The following is a 14532-nucleotide window of genomic DNA, read 5'->3' on the forward strand; positions in this document are numbered from 1 at the left end:
GGTTGCCCCAAAGGAACAAATCTCAGTTGCTGTCCCTAATTCCAGACCTGTTACGGAGCTGATGTTTTCAGTGCCCTGGGACACTTTCAGCTCTGCATTTGGCTGTCATCTACAATATGAGCAAACAGGAAGCTTACAAACTAGCAATGCTTTTGGGGGACCCCCCCAAAAAAAGGATTAAGGCAGCATGCTAGCCAACTCTCCCTCACTCAGTAAGAGGTTTGGCTGGTGAGCCTGGGTGGGAGCTGTTGCTGAAAATACAGTGGCTCCTTAAGCTTGTGTGCATTACTTGTCTGGGCAATGCGCTTTGGGTGACTATGAAACACACGACAAACCAGGTCTCCTGCAGATGGGAGAAAGGGAGCCAATTCTTGTAGATGATGGGTTGTTGTAGTGTTTTTTTTAACTAACATGGAGGGACGCTCCAGGGCTGGTTGCAAACTGAGTGGAAAATCCTAGGACTGATTACTGTGAAGCCCATATCCAGCGTGCAGGCTCTGGGGGAGCAAAGTGCTGTGTGAATGGGTCACGAAAGATCTGGGGAGCATGGATGATGTGGTGTTACAGGGAAGCAGGGGGACTAAAACCTATTCTTCTCAGCTTCCTGAGCAACAACCCCCTAACTGTTCCCATACTGCCCACGTTGAGGTCTGTTGCCCTAGTGAGGAAGGCCCAGAGAGCTGGTATTTAACCGCTATGTTGTTCTGATTCGGCGCTATAGACTAGTCCCCCACCGCTGCCTGGTGTCTGCAGCTGTCTGCTGTGCCCTGATCTGTCCCCTGCGGGCCAGAGCCGTGCTGTCTGAGGTGGACGTTAGTCTCTGTAGCCACCCCAGGGCCTCGGACAGGAATGCTTTGGGCGTGACTCCTCCTGGCTCCCCCATGTCTGGGCATGCTGCCAGCTGTGTGAAGTCAGTCCATAGCTGCAGGATGTCCTTGAGCTTTGTTGCCCAAGATTCCAATCCTGTTGTCAGCTGCATTTCGTGGTCGCAGGGGCCTGTGAGTACCCTGAGAGGCAGCCCATACCACCCCTCTGCAGCCAGCCCGCCCAGTGGCGGGGTCCTGATGGCCAGTGACCGCATGTCAGGGAGCAGCTGAGCAGATGGACAGTTGTCCTAGGGGATCCATAGGTCTGCCGAGCCAAGGACAGGTCTCCCAGTGAGTTTTGAAATGGGCTGTCACTGGGTTGAAGAACAGCCCTGACCCACAACAAGCAGTTATGGGGCAGGGCAGAGCCCCTGCTCCCAACAACATCCCAACCTGGTACAATTCAGAAGGGAGGGCTCCTGCTCCCCTCTGCTGGTGTCTGCGCAGGGGTTTCCTCCCCAGGCCCAGTGCCAGGGGGTAGACACCAGGACCTACTCAGGGCTGCTCACGGGGACTGACGGGGAATTCTCCCACATCACCTGTAGTAGCTGGGTAGCCCTTGGCCAAAGGGCACCTAGAGGTCCCCTCCCAGCTCTGTTGCAGTGGGAGCAGGTGGCCCAGCCACGTAGCACTAAGGGCCTTACTCCCTCTATCCTAGCAGGGCCAGGATCGGGTCCTAAAAACCCCCTAATGCTGCATTATCACATAAGCACTTTGCCCAGCGCCACGCTGACCCGCAAAGCAGTGGGGCAAAGGGGGTCATGAGAACAAGGGATAGGGCACTGGTCAAACTCTCATATTGCCCAGATAAGCCCTTTTGGGTTCTAGCAAGGAGTCAGGTGGGAGTTTGCACTGTCATTTGTTCCTTATTTCACCTTCATCCTGTCTCCTTACAAAAGAAAGGTGCCCTGTCCAATGCACCACTAAACCAAGGGCCAAAGCAGCAGCCATTCAGCTCCTAGGCTGCAGTTATGAATCTGGCTAAGAAGCAATGACTTGAACGTGTAAACACTGTGGCAGGGCCTTATTCAGGTGGGTTTCTCTGTTGGAAAATCTCTAACTTTAGCAGGAGACTGGTTAGAAATGTTTCCCTGAAACTTTTTTCTGTCATAAAAAATATTCATGGAAATCATCTGTTCTCCTTAGATATTTGACTTTTCATTACAAAAAACACTTCGGCCACCACCTCTACACACAAACCTCTTGGTTTTCAGCTGAAAACATTTTGGCTTGTGCCAGCTCTTTTAGCCGAAAATTGAAGTCTTTGGGTTTGGGGTTTTTGACAAAAAGTCAAAATTTTCCTTGGGTTAGCAGCACAGGGAGAATATTCCAATCACTACTTCTTAGGAGGCGATGCCTGATTGAATTTCAAGGGGGTTTGGGCTCCTTAGATAAAACTTTTCAAAGGCTGCAAATGGAATTAAACTGAAAAAGGGGGGTGTGTGTGTGTGTGGAGAGAGAAAATGTTCCTTTAGTAGCAGATCTAATTTTATCATCAAAAAAGCTTCAATGGAAAATTCTCATCAGCCCTAGTGTTGCCTCTAAGTTATCTGGGTTGGACTGTGCCATTAGGCTCAGCACCGAGGAAGACAGGTTTCAGAGTAACAGCCGTGTTAGTCTGTATTCGCAAAAAGAAAAGGAGGACTTGTGGCACCTTAGAGACTAACCAATTTATTTGAGCATCAATATGCTCAGATAAATTGGTTAGTCTCTAAGGTGCCACAGGTACACCGAGGAAGAGTGACCCATTCCCTCCCTGAGTTATAAATTACTGCATCCCTTGTAGCTTGATGGCCTTGAAAACGAGAATCAGTGTGAGACAGCCATTAGAGCTTCTGCAGCTGGACGGTAGGGGGCTAGTGACCCCCCCCCCCCCCGACACCTTTAATGTAACAAGCACTCAGCATTTTCCAAGGTTTGATTATTTGAAAATTTTCCTTGACATTTCAAATGTTGATTAAAAAAAGGGGAGGGGATGTTAACAAATTGCATGAACATTTTTTCCTGCTTTTCAGCCTGATCTAGGAGTCAGTTGGTTTGGGGCATATCCCAGTGAATATCTCACTAAGGCTCCCCGTAGGCCTCCAGTAGACCCCGTGCATAGCTGTGGGATCATGGGGGACAGGAGTCTTTTACAAACAGGGTGTTTGGTGGGCAACAGGAAAACCCTTTGCAGACTCACCAGAAATTTCCAAGGCCAGCCCTGGCTGTGTGAATACGAGTCTTCAGGTACATTAAACCAGGCGAGCCGTGACTATACATCACTTTTCTCTTTACTTGCTAGAATTGTTCTTACTGTACATGGATTTCAAAAAAAAGTTGTCCAGATAAGGCCATAGGTCGTCAATATCATTGGGACCAATCTTCTGCTGGTGTGAATCCAGGTAGCTCCATTGGGTTCAGTGCTGCCGATTTAAGCAAACTGAAGATGTGGCCCTTTCGAAGTGCGGATGACTCGCTTGTCATTGTATTTGGAGCTACTCTGGAAAAGTCCTGATGTGCCCGATGGGTTGGGTGCGATATCCCAACCTGAGAGATCTGGGCTGCCTTCCTTTCATTCGTTTGCAAACCTTGGAGCTGATGCATGAAACACTGTGGACTGGGGAATTCTGGTTTGCCACTGCACCCTGGCTTGCCTGTGCTGATTTATGGACTTGTGAACTCAGTGAGCCCTGCCGGACAGCCCTCGTGCTGGTGAGTGGGAAATTTCCCTGTGCATCTGCAGTGCAGGTTCCTGGGGAAAAGTAGCTGAATGGCATGACAAAGTAAGTCCTTGTTTCTTTCTGTCCTCTGAGTAGCACCAAAGATCAGGGCTCTGTTGTGAGGGGCATTGTCCAGACCCTGCCCCAGAGACAGGACACAACCAGTGGGTGAAACTGACAAAAGGGGGAGAATGGGGGCTTTTTATGTGGCTCTAAGGCAGACATGAATCTGCTCTAGTTAGGAGAAGCTGGATTTTAGATATATTTACAGTCAGGTTTCAGAATGGTAGCTGTATTAGTCTGTATCAGCAAAAACAACAAGGAGTCCTTGTGGCACCTTAGAGACTAACTAATTTATTTGGGCATAAGCTTTCATGGGCTAGAACCCATGCATCTGATGAAGTGGGTTCTAGCCCACAAAAGCTTATGCCCAAATAAATTAGTTAGTCTCTAAAGTGCCACAAGGACTCCTTGTTGCTTTTAAAAAGTCATTGTCTGGCTCTTGTGGTGAGATGACAAAAGTTATTAATGATTATCGAGTCTGAGAATTTATCAAGTCATGGTTTGAAATTATTGGGCTGATCTATCCCAGAAGTCTTAGATGATGAAATGTTAACAAATTACACTCTGAAGCGCATTCGTCTGAAGTTAATACAATACACCGGGTGAGACGTTACCCGTACCTTGGGGAACATGCAACCTAAGCTGCTTCTGCTGTTTCGTTTGGGACAAAATGGCTTCAGATGAGAATGTCAAAACTAAATAGGGGGTTTAGGCACACACCAGCCATTGGTTTCAATGGAAAATCCCTGAAATCTCCTAGAAAGCCTTAGTATTTTTACAGGTAAGTCAGATTCTTTCCTTCTCTGAAAGAGCAAAGCTTGGGTGCCTGTCAGGTTTCCCAGGTCAGTATTGGCTTTGGTTTTTTATAAACACAACCCCAAAAAACAAAAGCAATTCTGTTTTGTTTGGTTTTGGTTTTTTTTCCTTTCAGTATTTGTGCATCTAACACTAAGAGTAGAACTGGCTAGAAAATGGATTTTTTTTCTCTGCTCATGGAAAATTTTTGACTTATCAAAAAAAAAAAAGTTCTGCTCATGTCCGGAGAGTGATGCTGGTGGGGAAGTGGTGAAATGGAGCGGGGATCAGCCCCAATATCTGTGGAGCGAGTCACTGAAAATGGGTGGTGGTGCGCAGGAGAGAGTGGTGAACTCTGCATCAGCACTGCTCCATGTTTCCCATGTACAGAACGTAAAATTCCTGTCAAAACAAGTCATCCAATATTCCCGAGAAGTTGGATTAAAAGGAAAGGGGCTAGAACCTACTCCAAGGAAGTCACGTTGGAAGAAATCCCTGGCATGCTATTAATTATCTAGCCTTCCAAAATGAATTTGTTAAAACAGCAGGGATGGCAGAAGCTTCAAATGGGAATATCTTAAAATAAGCGCTTGGTGTGAAAATGGACATGACTCTTTGCAGACTCATTGGCAAGCCCTTATCCCCTTTTCTGAGTAGTTATTCATATGAGTAATGCCCTAGACTTCAGGGGGATTGCTCATGTGAGTAGTTACTCACTGGTGGGAGCAAGGAGTTTGCATTCTGCCCTTTAATACATAGCTCTTTTCTGTAGATCTCCAAGTGCCTTACAAAGGAGGTCACTACCATCCTTCCCATTTTACAGATGGGGAAACTGAATCCAAATTAGTGAAGTGACTTGCCCAAGGTCACTGAAATTCAGGTGTCCGCGTTCTAGTCCACTGTGTTAGCCACACTGGTTCCCCTGCTGTGCGTTTCGTGTGTAAGGCTGTGTTGTGAGCAGCCCTTAGTCATTGCTGTCAGTTGAGTTATGCCAGCAGAGACTGCTCCATTGTGTTCGGCTTACCCGGGCTCTGAGCAGACTGGTCAAATCATGCTGGTGGCTGTTTTTACTTTGGATTTGGTTATCCCGGTTTGGAAAAGTAAGTTCCAATCCCCCAGCTGCTGTAAATCCCCGTCCCTCCTTTGACTTCAGTGGAGCTATGCTAGTTTACACCAGTTGAGGATCTGACACATAGCTTGCAAGAGAAGATCTGCCAACTTAATGCCACATCACCAGTGAAGTAATTAATAATATTGGAATAAACATCATGCCGCTCAGTGCCAGCGGTATAGAGACTCCTGTCAGGTAGATGACAATTCATTTGATGTGCACAGTAGTTCTTTTTCTGCATTCCCTTTTCAGATGATGCCTCTTGCTGTTTGAATTTTAAAGAGTGCTTTGCAGTATTTCTCGTTATTGATGGTAAGTATTTATTTACAGGAGTGGTCCCTAGCTGCTTAGTTGGTGAATCATAGAATATCGGGGTTGGAAGGGACCTCAGGAGGTCATCTAGTCCCACCCCTGCTCCAAGCAGGACCCATCCCCATCTAAATCATCCCAGCCAGGGCTCTGTCAAGCCAGGCCTTGAAAACCTCCTAAGGAAGGAGATTCCACCACCTCCCTAGGTAACCCATTCCAGTACTTCACCACCCTCCTAGTGAAATAGTGTTTCCTAATATCCAACCTAAACCTCCCCCACTGCAACTTGAGACCATTTCTCCTTGTCCTGTCATCGGCTACCACTGAGAACAGTCTAGATCCATCCTCTCTGGAACCCCCTTTCAGGTAGCTGAAAGCAGCTATCAAATCCCCCCTCATTCTTCTCTTCCGCAGACTAAACGATCCCAGTTCCCTCAGCCTCTCCTCATAAGTCATGTGCTCCAGTCCCCTAATCATTTTTATTGCCCTCCCCTGGACATTTTCCAATTTTTTCTACATCCATCGTTTTTGATGGGATGCCCAGATGCTAAGGGCCGTGGCATGCAGTTAATTTGGAAGCAGAACGCTTCATTGATTTCAGTTGGGAGCTTTTCTTCAACACCTCCAGTGCGATCAAGCCCGAAGTAACTTAGTGATGTATTTACAGGGGAAAAACCTGTTCCATTCAGGGGGTGTCTCGGTTCCTTTATAGCAAGGGCCCTTGGAACACTCCATCCCTGCGTTAATGGGTAAAAAGGACAATGTTACTTAAGGGTTAGACTGTATCCTTGACTTACGCAGCTGCATATGGTAGAAAGGTCCCATCCCTTGCCCTGTAAAACCTACCTGGGGCCAGGTCTCCTATAATCCCTGCTGTGAACAAAAGGGAAGGGGTAAGGCAGGTTTGGCTCCACCCCAGCTCCATGGCCAGCTATCAGGGTGAAGTAAACTGCACCCTTTCCAAGGTTACACTAGCTCATTTCCTTCCTGGACCAAGAGGGTGGAATGGTGTCTCTGGGATACGCCTCTGGGACAGTGCAGTTAACACAGCACCCCATGCCCAGGGTTGGGTCTAAAATCTCCCTCCAGCCCAGACTGTCTAGTGTCTGGATGTCATAATAACAAATCACACTCAGATTGTGATGTCCCACCCATGAGAACGTGGCCTGGTGACTGATCAGGGCTCCCGTTAAAGCCTGAGCACTTCATGTGGTTAAACACGGCTCGATTCCCTGGGCATCTCTGGGGGTAACCAGGGAGACTGACCACCAGGGCTTTAACCAAGCAAACAGAACAGACTTGTTGTTACCATCCCTTTACCTCTCGTTAATAGCCATTTAAAGCCAGTAAAATACCTAATCAGCTGTACCGGGCAGGGTGACACATGTTTAGACGATACATTTCTGGGGCTTAACTGAGCTGTGGAAGTTCACTTGTAAGATATTTTTGATAACATGTTCCCTGCCTTTTAAGGTGTCATTTTGTGAGCCTGCCAAGCAGCTTGGTATGTATCAGCTGGATGGATGAATTCCTTTCCTGAGTCTTGCTATACACTCGGGAGCCCATTCATTAAGAAGCATTCAGGCTCTCTCTCAATGAGTCTTGCATGCAGCCAAGTCACTTTCCCTTTCCTCATCACTTTTGCCCTTCCATTGTTTCCCATCACTGTCACCCTACTGGTACTTTGACTCCATGAGCAGAACATGAAACACTGAAATGGGACACTGGAGTCTCCTTTTTGGGTTTAGACTTGGAAGCTGAAATTAAGACCCACTCCCTCGGTGTATGTCAATTGGCCTCACCCCACTGAAGTGAAGAGCTTTGAATAGTCATCCCACTGATGCAGCATTGGGAAGACCCTGATCTGAATTGTAAGTAATGGAGCTATGACAGTTTGCATTCAATGAGAATCTAGGTCTGTGTTTCTTTTGTTTTCTGCTCTCCTAAAAATAAAGGACATTATTAAATCAACCTCAAAGCTCTTTCTTAAAATAACAGTAAAAGCACTGGATAGCTTAAACCAGTGGTGTCAGACCTGCAACCCCTGGGCTGGATCCAACCTTCGGACTTCCCAGGAATCTTTGCGGTTGTCTGCACAGCCCTGGATTCCATGCCATAGGGGTGTGCTTCGGAGAGTGCCCCAGGGTTGCACTCTAAGTCCCCCATGTAGGCCCTGCCAGTGGGCATTGAGGGAGTCCGGTTTCAAACACAACTAAATCAATGCCTGCTAAGAAACATTCAGCGTGTGCCAGCAGGATCCACACATGGGAGTAAGAGTGCAACATAATGGTGTACTCTACAAATCACACCCCCGTAGTCCAGACTCTGCATACAGGGATAGAACCACGTGGGTGCATTTCAGAGGGGCTGGCAAGGTGTACATCTGGCAGAAGCTGATGCGTGTCTGGGTGAGGGGAAGTGACGCTGATGAGTGCTTATCTGCCAACTGGAGAGTAGATCCTCCTCACCTGGCAAGTCCAGGAAAAGGAAACTTCCAATAAGTCCAGAGGTGAATGTCAGTAACCACCAGCCTGGCTTATCTTTATCCAGTTCTGCTGAATGTGGCTTGTGGCAGAGCGTCTGTTCTGGCGGCCATATGAAATGAGTGTCACACCCTGCTATAAACCCCCACAAACTAGGAAGAGGCGTAAGCACAGCGAATTCAGACAGCCTTTCCTCTGGCACTCGATCGTATATAACGCTGATCTTGGAACCAGGGGTTTGCCAGCAGCTGTTGCACTCTGTGTAATGTAGACACAATGGGATGAAGAAAGGATGTTGTCTCCTCATTAACTCTGCGTAAATAAAGACTGCTGGAGCTGGAGAGAGACAGACTCGATTGCCTGCCAATTAGGGCAATCGTGGGAGACGTGAACCAGGCTGCTCTGCTCTGCTTGGTAGGGACCTTAACTAGACTAGAGTCACTCCCGCTTTAGTCTGTTGGCCCAAGGACTATTCCATTTATACTACAAAGTGGAACCACTCCAAGAGGAAAGCTGGCCAGAGCCGCACGTTAGACCAGCCTAGAGCCCAGTGGTTCCAGCACTTGCCCAGACTAGATTGTGCCTGATTCAGGGTGGGAACTTGACCTGCAGCCTCCTGTCTCCCGGTGACTATGCTAACCACTGGGCTATTGGCATTCTGGGTGGGGGGGCTCTCTGTTACTGCACACAACGTTCCAAAGCCTCCCTTTCGTCCCAGTGTGGCAGGGGAAGCGTGTCAAAATCTTGACTTTTTAGTGGGATGGGAAAGCCGTTGCCTGCCCAGCTTTAAATTTAAACTCTGTGCCTCAGTTCCCCGCTGGGGACAATAATGTTTCCTTTGCCTGTCTTGTCTAGTTAGACAATAAGGTCTTCAGGGCATGGATTGCCTCATTATGTGTGTGTGTGTACAGCGGGGGCCTGATCTCCTTTGGGAACTTTAGACACTACTGTGATATCAATAAGAAGAAGTCGGCGTTTGTGGTAACTTGGAAAGAAGTTGCAAATAGAAGTGTGACATAAATGCCCAGATGTGCAGCGGCTTTGTTCCAGTTCCCAGTGAGTGAAGATGCATCTCTGTATTAGGAGACTGAATGGCACAGGAGATTGCTAACCTCGTCCAAGGGGAGCCTTTCACATCTCAGCCATCTGTCTGAATCTGGCCAAAGCCTGCAGTGCCTGAATATTGTTACAAGTTGATGGCTGTGTTGCTTCCTTATAAGAAACCAGATGGTGGAGCCAGCCTGTTTCCTAGCTGACAGATGGTCCCATCTCAGCAAGCACTAACTGGTGCCTTTCTTGGCAGCCGCAGAAGATAGATCAAGAATTCCAGTGGGCATGGAAATGGAATGGTCCTCTGATCTCTGGGGCTTGTCCTTCCAGGCCAGGGCTGACCATTGTACTACAGCAGTCCTAGCTCAGACGCTGACCACCATGCTGCTGTAGCTGTGAGGATTAAGGCCAAAATATTAAAACCCAAGGGCCTAGGTATATTCAGCTCAATCCATCCTTCGGCATCTCAGGAAGTGTCATGATTTCCAGAAAGAAAAGGAGGACTTGTGGCACCTTAGAGACTAACCAGTTTATTTGAGCATAAGCTTTCGTGAGCTACAGCTCACTTCATCGGATGCAGACTAACACGGCTGTTACTCTGAAACCCTATGATTTCCAGAAGAGCTGAGCAGTGACATCTCCTGTACTCTGAAAACCAGAGCCCCTTTTACTGACATGTGGATTTAGGTGCCTGACATTACACACCCAAGATTGAAAACATTAGGTAACAAGTCTTTTCCCCTAACCTTGGTGCCAGGTCAGGGAACATGCATCTCACCATAGAGCAATGGGGATGTAACGCTCTGTCCTGGGGCCTGAACCCAGGACCTCTGTAGCTAAAAGAAGAGCCTGGCCTACTCACTCTGAACGGCCAGCCACTGTTAACTCAATGGCCGTAGCAGGCTCATAAACCTGTGTGCATGATCTCACCGCTAGAGGGGGACAACGTCATACAGCACTAGCGTGGGCTCTAGAGAAACCAAGGCTAATCCGTCCGTTTATCGTTTTCCCTCTGGTTCAGCTCATTGCTCTTTCAGTGATTTTGTTAAGCATTGTGGGAGTGCTGATTTCTACCCTCCCCCTTAAGTGTTACAATATTTGCTAAGTAAGCACCACGCTTGGTGCTTAACACCTCGTTTCTTTTTACCCTTTTCTTTAAATCTACATGACAGACCCTGACGCTCCATGGGGAAGCTGCATCAACCCCATCTCCTTTTCCTGATGTCAGCAAGAGATGCGCCAATGTGCTGCCTGAGTGCAGGGAGAACCTGTGTTGTGAAATGAATGATGGATAGCATGGAAAAGGTGGTAATCTGTTTTCAGTGTTCGCTGTCTCAATAGCAAAGCATAAAACAAGGGAGAAGAAATCAGTCCGATCATCGTTCACTGAAGCATTCAAGGCTGCATTAATCCCAAAAGACTTTAGCTAGTTCTGTGCTATGCAAGCTGAAGATGGCTGGAGAATCTCAGGGGGGCTGAGACGTGGTAGGCGAGACTTATTTCTGTATTGCAGTTTAGGTGCAGGGAGCACCCTCTTCGTCAGCTGAGCCACAAGATGTGGAAAAATGCACATCTCCAGAACTGCCTGGATGACATGTTGTTTTCAAATTCTGAAAGTTAATCTTGCACTAGCCTACACATTTGGGGTCTGATCCAGTAACTGGAGTGATTCTCACTGCTCTCAGTGGGAATTCGAGTCAGACCCATGGTTACTTTCTGAATTCTATGCAATCCATGCTGTGGATCTGATCCTGGGTTCTGGTTCCATCATAGCCAGCCTCTCGAGTAAGGAATTTGCTCTAAGGGACAAAAGTGCCAGCCAACAGGTTTGTGAAATTCTGTGCATAGAATCCTATAGCTGGATTGCTTTTTCTAAGGAATAAATAATCTTTGAAATCTTGTGCCCTTTCTATTATTTCATTTGTAGCATCTGGTGCTCAAAATACATGGTGTTGCTTTAAGTGCCAGCAATCACCCCTACTTCCCCTACTCTGATTGCCATCGCCACCTTCCATACCGCACTGCACCAAGATCAGCTCCCTTCAACACTTTCCCTTCCCTTCCCTCCCCCGCCCCGGTTCAGCAAAATCCTCCTGCACCCACTTGCCTGCCTGGAGGAGTGAAAGAAGAGGTGGAGCTGAGCAGATTTCCTCTGGGCTGATTCTTCCCAGGGATGGGTACAGAGTTGCAGCATTCTTACAGGTAGCATAGCCAAGTGCATAGGTCTGGCCTAATCTCTCTGAGAGGTAGAGTAGCAAAGTGGATGAGTGCTGGCTGTAAGAGCTGGGGACAGGGCTCAATTACTGGCTGCACCTGAAGTGGTCTTGTGGAATGTCCATCACCCTTATTTACCAGATCTGTAAAGTGACACATGGTTTCCTTTAGGTCAATGGGTACTTATGTGCCCCCATTAAAGTATCGCCCATTGGTTCAGCAGGGATCATGCCTTCCCTTTAGTGGCTAGTCCACATAGCAGGATTACAGCCTACTACTGCTGCCAGCAAAAGGAGTTATTCCTTTAGTTCACGTGGTGGTCTGTGCTGAAATGGTGGAAGTTCTGGATTCCTGCTCTGTTCTGAGAAATGAATAAGTGAGGAGCATTTTTGTTTGCAGTGTGGTAGCCATGTTGGTCCCAGGATTGGAGAGAGACAAAGTGGGGTGAGCGAATATCTTTTATGGGACCTGCTTCTGCTGGTGGAAGGGACAAGCCGTCAAGCTTGAGATCTGCAGCAGAGCTCTGTGAAACTCGGAAGTCGGCTGTCCCCTTGCTATGCCTTTTTTATCCTCTGTAGGAGGAGGTGCTGGCACGGTTTCCACTCTGGAGCCTATGCTGGTAATGCACTGGCAGAGCGCTGCGTCATTCTGCTCCGTGGCTGCAAAATGGATGATGTCTCGCATTTCCAGGGTTAAATGGTGGTGCACAGGACCAGACCTAGCTCTCACCAGTCCTAGAAGTTTCATCTGCCTCCTGCCCTCCTTATTCGTTCCTTTGCATGGGGGAAAAAAAAGAGTTGGATGGTTTTTGGAACACAGGAAACAGCTCCAGTTTTCAGTTGCTCCATGGCAGGCACCTCTTGGTTACCTGACTTTGAATATCCAGGCTGCTCCTCCCTTTCGGGACAGGGATAGTTTTGGGAGAGGATCCAAAGTGTGGCTTTAAAGACAAGGATAGCTGTGGCCTCTGTCAGCACTGGGCAGTTTAGGCAGCTTTATTGGTATGGACAGATAAGAACAGAAGACCAACAAATTCCAAAGCGTGGGTATCAAGGAGTAACCGCCACGTGGCAGCGATTTCAGGGGTGCCGAAGCTACGGGGGCACGAAAGGAATGCGTAAGTGCCTCCCTTGCAACCAGACCACCCTCTGCATCTTGCTGGAGATCCTCACTCTGCAAGGAAGCCTCCCTCGCGGTGGTGGGGATGACGGTGATGCAGCCTGACCTGGGGAGTAGGTGACCGTCCTTCCATAATGCAGCTGGTTTATTTTGTGCCTTGTTTCCGGGAAGAAGCCTATGAAATGAGACGTCGTTGCCCCTTTGTCTCAGAATTCAGAGATGCCTGCTCTGCATGTCAGACATTTCTCTTTTTTTCTGAGCTTTGTTTGGCCTCTCTTCTCCTGTGGATGGATGGGCTGGGTGGCAGGCTGGGATGATATTGCACCCATGCTAGGCAAAAGTGGGCCTTTGTCCCCATCCCCCTGTCCCCCCACCCAGGGGCTGGGCCACATAAAGAGTTTGAGCTGGCTGCTGCTCACCACTGCCAGCTTTAATCCTTTAGTTTAAGTGGTAGAGGCTCATGTTTTTACCAGGAAGGTCCCAGGTTCAAGCCCCACTATAGACCCAAGTAGGATTCTCCCATTTCCCCCCTTTCCTCCTCCTCCTGCCCTCATTCCAGGAAGGTGACCACCATCCTTCTCATCCAGCGCAAGAACCAGGTTCTCTGTCACTCCTTGCCCAACTCCTCCCGAGCGCTGTGTGCAGCCTGGCGGAGTGACATGGCTGGGTGCAAGGAAGGGCTGGAGTTGCTGGTGGCAGGTCGGTGTCCGTGCTGGGTCTCGGATTGGGAAGCTTTCTTTCTGGTCCTTGGCCCAGAACTGGTGCCTAGATACAGTTGCTGGTTCTGGGAGTATTTTGTCTTTATCCACTTCTGCCCTGTAAGTCAGAGAACGTTGGACCCTGGAGTGTGACACCCCTCCCCCCCCACCCCCCCGCTCAACTTATCGCTTTAAAAACTCAGAGGTTTTGTTGCATGTTGATTAAAATTTTACTTTTAAGAAAGGGTCATATTTGCCTCCCAGCTGCTTCCTTCTGCCACAAAGACTGAAGGTCTTTCCCCACAGGACCCATGTTGCAGGTGACACCACAAGCAACTTCTGCTTCCACTTTCTGGAGGAGCTATGCCAGCCAAGTGAAACTAAGTGGGCTTCATTATTTTCTCCTCAGTACAGTATTTTCTCCACATACCTGTAGTGGTCGGGGCAGGAAGTACTGAGTTAGAAGCTCACATGCCACAGGGATGGTGTAATCTAAGGAATACAATGGAATCCAGATCCTCGGCTGGTGTAAACGGGCATCGCTCCATTGACTGACTTACATCAGCTGCGGGTCTGGACTAGGAAGTGTCTTGTTGTCTGCGGTAGCCTGGGACTCGGAGGAAGGATGGCCATGTGGCTATGGCAGCGAACTTCATAACTGTGGAAAACCCACTTAATCTCTGCCTCTCTTCCCAGTCCTTTGCTGGAACGTTGTATCCCTTGGTCTTGATTATGTCGGCTCTAGGGCCCCGATCCACAAAGGCACTTAGGAGCCTAAATCTGGGGGTGAAGCACCCAAGGCCCAGTTTTAGGTGCCACCGTGACCTACACAACCCCAGCGTGATCCATGAACCAGGGGCGATGGGTGCTTCTCTGCCTAGCTAGCACGTGGGGCCTGTTCCAGTAGCCGTGCGCCATGCAAAACAGGGCTGGGAGGCGTCTCTTTCTCCCTGGCCCAATGAAGATTGAATTAATCAACTTCAAGAGGGGTGCTGGAGTGAGCCCCACATCCGTGTAGCCCTTAGCCAGGGGCCTGCACCCCAGAGGTGGCAGCAGATCCTCATTCAACCCCCCTCTCCTCAGCAGACAGAGAGGGGGCTTAAACCAGGGTCTCCCCCATCC

Source organism: Eretmochelys imbricata, chromosome 3 (genome assembly GCF_965152235.1).
Source record: "Eretmochelys imbricata isolate rEreImb1 chromosome 3, rEreImb1.hap1, whole genome shotgun sequence".
Lineage (NCBI taxonomy): Eukaryota > Metazoa > Chordata > Testudines > Cheloniidae > Eretmochelys > Eretmochelys imbricata.